This window comes from Hordeum vulgare, chromosome 7H (assembly GCF_904849725.1).
Source record: "Hordeum vulgare subsp. vulgare chromosome 7H, MorexV3_pseudomolecules_assembly, whole genome shotgun sequence".
NCBI classification, from domain to species: domain Eukaryota; kingdom Viridiplantae; phylum Streptophyta; class Magnoliopsida; order Poales; family Poaceae; genus Hordeum; species Hordeum vulgare.
The window spans coordinates 562,663,275-562,667,295 of NC_058524.1; the positions used below are offsets into that span (position 1 = coordinate 562,663,275).

General features: G+C 48.5%; 1 non-coding gene across 1 annotated transcript; it reads right to left on the minus strand.

Annotated features, from left to right (window-relative positions):
* Positions 1-424: 424 nt before the first annotated feature.
* Positions 425-560, minus strand: LOC123414479. The gene has a single exon (XR_006614437.1). It is a non-coding gene; the product is annotated as a small nucleolar RNA Z247 (small nucleolar RNA).
* Positions 561-4,021: the final 3,461 nt, after the last annotated feature.

Below are 4,021 nucleotides of genomic sequence, written 5' to 3' on the forward strand. Positions count from 1 at the left end.
TCGTTTATGTGGTTTGTAGCACCACTGTCGACATACCAGTTGGTGTTGACGTCGTACGAGGCCTCTGCCCCTCCAGCAACCTTCTCATCCGAATACGACTCGTTTTCCTCTCGGAAGTGGTACAACCAGTCCCTAGCCGTATGTCTTGGCTTGCCATAGATCTGGTAGCGAACGGGATTTGCCGGAGTTGTTGCGACGGCCCTGGCCTTTAGAGTTGTTGTAGGAGGGCCAACCACCACTGTTGTTGTTGTTGCCGCATGGGGAGGAGTTGTTGTTCCCACCACTGGGTGCCTTCCCCTTGTGTGGCGGCCCCTGGTAGCACGACGAGCCACCGCCGCCACCTCCACAACCTCGTGTGATGACATCAGCAAACATCTTGAAGCCGTTGTTGGAGCGTGTTCCCTCGAAGAGAGCGACCCTCTGGTCAAAATTGTTCATCTGTCCAAAGAGCTCGTCAAGGGTGACCAGTGCGTGCAAGCGTCAAGGGTGGAGACAAGAGGCTGGTACTCCATGTCCAGGCCAGGGAGGATGTAGGAGATCACCTTGCCATCGTCTTGGAGAGGTTTGCCTGCAGCAGCGAGCTCATTCGCCAGAGAGTCCATGTGCGCAAAGTATGCCATCACGGACCGTGTCCCCTTATACGCGTTCGTGAGGGCGATGCTGATGTTTTTGACCTTCGATAGAGATTATGACGAGAACATGCTCACCAAGGCCGACCAGATTTCATGTGCATGGGTGATGGAGGTAACCTGCATGAGAAATTCTTCGGTGAGGTTGTTCAGCAGATATCCTTGTACCTGTTGATCTCCTCGGATCCAGACCGAGTGGAGAGGGTCGGGGATGGTCCACTCCTTCCCATATGGAAAGTGTGGATGTCGCCTAGAGGAGGGGTGAATAGGTGCTTTAAAATAATTATGGTTTAGGGTTGAACAAATGTGGAATAAAATTAATCATTTAATTAGTCAAGCACAAAACCTAAAACAACTAGGCTCGCCTATGTGCACTCACAACTTATGCTAAGCAAGATAAACAACTAAGTGATAGCAAGATATATAACAAGAAACAATATGGTTATCACAAAGTAAAGTGCATAAGTAAAGGGCTCGGGTAAGAGATAACTAAGGCATGCGGAGACGACGATGTATTCCGAAGTTCACACCCTTGCGGATGCTAATCTCTGTTTGGAGCGTTGTGCAGGCAAAATGCTCCCAAAGAAGCCACTAGGGCCACTGTAATCTCGTCACGCCCTCGCATAATGCAAGATGTCGTGATTCCACTAAGAGAGCCTTGAGGTTGGTCACCGAAACCATACAAAAAAGGTTGGGGAAAACTCCACAACTTAATCAGAGGTTCCCAACAACACCACGGAGCTTCACCACAATGGATAGTGGCTCCGAGATGACCTCAACTGCTCGGGGAAATCTCCATAACCTAATTGGAGACCCCTACGCTTGCTTGGAGCTTTACACCACAATGATTGAGCTCCAAGGCACCACCAAGCTTCTAGGACGCCAAAGCACGCAATAAGAACACGCTCTAGGCTACCAAGCACCCAAGAGTGATAAGCTTCTCAAGTTCTCACTTCCACGAATGACCGTGGACAACCCAAACCGATGCAACTAATGCAATGGCAAGAAAACACGAAGCGGTCAAGTCCCTCACACTCAAACCCCTCCACAACAACAAAAGCTATGGAGGAATATGAGAGAAATAACAAGGAGCTCACAGAGAACTCCAAGATCAAGATCCAAGGGGTTCCCTTCACATAGAGGAGAAAGTGATTGGTGGAAATGTTGATCTAGATCTCCTCTCTCTTTTCCCTCAAGAACTAGCAAGAATCATCGGAGGGATTGAGAGTTAGCAAGCTCGAAGAAGGTCACCAGTGGGGGGAAATCTAAGCTCAAAGGGTGGGGAACCATTGGGGAAGAAGACCCCATTAAATAGGTTCCCCAAATACAACTGTTATGTGCACTAATCATGCACAAGTGGTACTACCACTTGGCACAGCAGTACTTCTGTTGGACCGGTACTATCGCTTGGTCCACAGTGGTACTTCGGCTTAAAAAGAACAACCACACCTCAAAAGCGAAGGGGGAGAAATAAGCAGAAGAGGGGCCGACAGGGGAGGGCGGCAGTACCGACGGAGTGGTACTACCGCTCTGTCCCCGACGGTACTTCCTCTTAAAATAGGCAACAACTCCCAAGATGCCAGAAAGGGAGAATAAGCGAAAGAGAGGCCGACAGGGGAGGGTGGCAGTACCGCCTGGGTAGTACTACTGCTCTACCCCCAGTGGTACTTCCGCTTGAGAGAGAATACCTACCCTTGTACTAAAACTGCCATAACTTTCGCAAACGAGCTCCGAATTGAGGAAACTCAAGCTTGTTGGATAGCACACGAAATGTACTATCCAAACACTTGTCTGGAGCTTTACACCACAATGATTGAGATACAAGGCACCACCAAGATTCTAGGAAACCAAAGCACCCAAGAAGAACAAGCGCTAGGGTACCAAGCACTCAGGAGTAATAAGCTTCTCAACTTCTCACTTCCATGTATCACCATGGAGAACTCAAACCGATGCAACCAATGCAATGGCAAGAACACAAGAAGTGTAAAGTCTCTCACACTCGAATACCTCCACAACGACAAAAGCTATGGAGAAATATGAGAGGAAGAACAAGGAGCTCACAAAGAACTCCAAGATCAAGATCCAAGGGCTTCCCCTCATATAGAGGAGAACGTGTTAGGTGGAAATGTGGTTCTATATATCCTCTCTCTTTTCCATAAAGAACTAGCAAGAATCATTGGAGGGATTCAGAGTTAGAAAGCTCAAAGAAGGTCAAGAATGGGGGGGCAATTATGAGCTCAAAGGATGGGGAACCATTGGGGAATAAGACCTCCTTAAATAGGTTCCCCCAAATCAAACCGTTATGTGCACTGGTCGTGCACAAGCGGTACTATCGTTTGGCGGAGAGGTACATCCGCTGGAGCGGTACTACAACTCCGACCGCAGCGGTACTTCAGCTTAAAAAGAGCAACGACACCTCAGAAGCTAGAGAGGAGAACTAAGTGAAAGAGGGGCTGGCAAGGGAGGACGGTAGTATCGCCGGACCGGTACTACCACTCTGTCCCGAGTGGTACTTCCGCTTAAAATAGGCAACGACGCCCAATATGCCAAAAAGGGGATATAAGCGAAAGAGTGGCTGGCAGGGGAGGGCGGCAGTTTTGCCTAGGCTGTGCTATCGCTCTATCCCCGGCGGTAATTCCGCTTGAGAGAGAAAACCTGCCCTGGTACTAAAACTATCATAACTTTCGCATACAAGCTCTGAATTGAGCAAACTCAAGCTTGTTGGATACCACACGACAAGTACTATCCAAACGCTTGGTTGGATCTTTACACGATAATGATTGAGCTCCAAGGAACCACCAAGCTTCTAGGACGCCAGAGCACCCAAGAAGACCAAGCTCTAGGGTACCATGCACCCAAGAGTAATAAGGTTCTCAACTTATCACTTCAACGTATCACCGTGGAGAACTCAAACCGATGCAACTAATGCAATGGCAAGAACACATGAAGTGGTCAAGTCCCTCACACTCAAATCCCTCCACAACAACAAAAGCCATGGAGGAATATGAGAGGAAGAACAAGGAGCTCACAAAGAACTCCATGGTCAAGATCCAAGGGGTTTCCCTCACATAGAGGAGAAAGTGATTGGTTGAAATGTAGATCTAGGTCTCCTCTTTCTTTTCCCTCAAGAACTAGCAAGAATAATTGGAGGGATTGAGTGTTACCAAGATCGAAGAAGGTCAATAATGGGGGGAAAATATGATCTCATAGGTAGGGGAACCATTGGGGAAGAAGAGCCCCTTAAATAGGTTCCCCCAAATCCAATCTTTATGTGCACTGGTCGTGAACAAGCGGTACTACCACTTGGCCGGACGGTACTTCCGCTAGAGTGGTACTACCGCTCGGACCATAGCGGTACTTCTGCTTAAAAAGAGCAACGACACCTTAGACGC